The sequence below is a fragment of the Arachis ipaensis genome, chromosome B08, assembly GCF_000816755.2.
Source record: "Arachis ipaensis cultivar K30076 chromosome B08, Araip1.1, whole genome shotgun sequence".
Lineage (NCBI taxonomy): Eukaryota > Viridiplantae > Streptophyta > Magnoliopsida > Fabales > Fabaceae > Arachis > Arachis ipaensis.
Genome location: NC_029792.2, coordinates 125,911,642 through 125,912,978, shown reverse-complemented (window position 1 = coordinate 125,912,978; position 1,337 = coordinate 125,911,642).

Genomic DNA, 1,337 nt, shown 5'->3' with positions numbered 1-1,337 from the left:
CCGACTCGGTGAGCACCTAGGTGTCTCCGTCCGAGCTGTATATGTGAAAGAATAGGGGGTGGTACCTGCAAAGACACTCTGATGCCTAATTTAGCAAGGGGATAAGCAGGTTTAAGAGTATTGGCACTTAGTGTTACCTGAGCATGTCAGTGTATTTATAGTAGTGATCCAATAACTACCGTTGGAGTAGTTCCACTTCTAAAGGTGGATAACCGTCCCTTTATCTTAGGGTTATTGGGATATTGCTTTTGGAAGTGGGTTGAGAGATTTCAGGAGCAGTTACTTATTTGAATAAGTGTTATTTGCCAGCTCATGTCGAGTCCAACCTCTTTGGAGAGGAGCCTATGTCTAGCCTGACCTCTTAAGATGAGGTCGGGTGGGTGGTGAAGGCCAATCTTTGGATTAGGCCTTTTTGGCTTATTTGGACCAGGACCATAGTGTTGGCCAGGATATGAACAATAATAATACCGTCTATTTAGACGTATATACTAATTATGTTAAAAATTTAACTTTTTTTTTTCAGCCATAAACTCAAAAGAGCACAATTAGCTCATTTTGGTGACAAACAATATCATTGCAGGTAACTGTTATTAAATATAAATTCATAATAAATCAGATGTAATGTCATTTAGTTTACATTTTGTCATGCATAAACTAAGATTAATGTCATTTTTTTGTCTTTTCAAAAAACTCAGTGCAAAATAAGATATCTCAATTCTACAGATTTTAATTGAATTAATTGAATTCGTCCCTATAATAAGAAATCAATTTAATTGAATAATCTTAAATCGTTTATATAATTATTTTTATGGAAAAAAATGTGACAGATTTTCAAGACTCAAAAAGTTATTAATAAGAAGATGTATAATAAATTACGAAAGATTTTTTTTAGATACGCTATTTTTATATTCTCCTATTTTGTTTATTAATTATTCTTATAGTTCGATATTCAAAAACAAAAAAATAAGCATTCTCATTTTTTTTTGTTTTTTCACTATTTATAGGGAAATAAGGCATCTTCAGATCAAAATCCATATTTTGACCTACCACTTAAAAAAAATGAAGACAAATATAAATATCCATGATATTTAAGCAAAATTATCTTTTGTAAATAACTGACATGTATTTTGATTTATATATACTCTTTCTGAATCAGGATAATATTATTATTATCATTTTTTTAATTATGTTTTTTCTGATAATATATATACCTCTTTATTGTGTGTTTTTATAATTTAACATTTTAAAAATTATTTATAGTAATTTTAAGGTAAAAAAATATGATATAAATAAAATCACGTTAATATTAAAATAATATAAAAAATATTTATTTAACA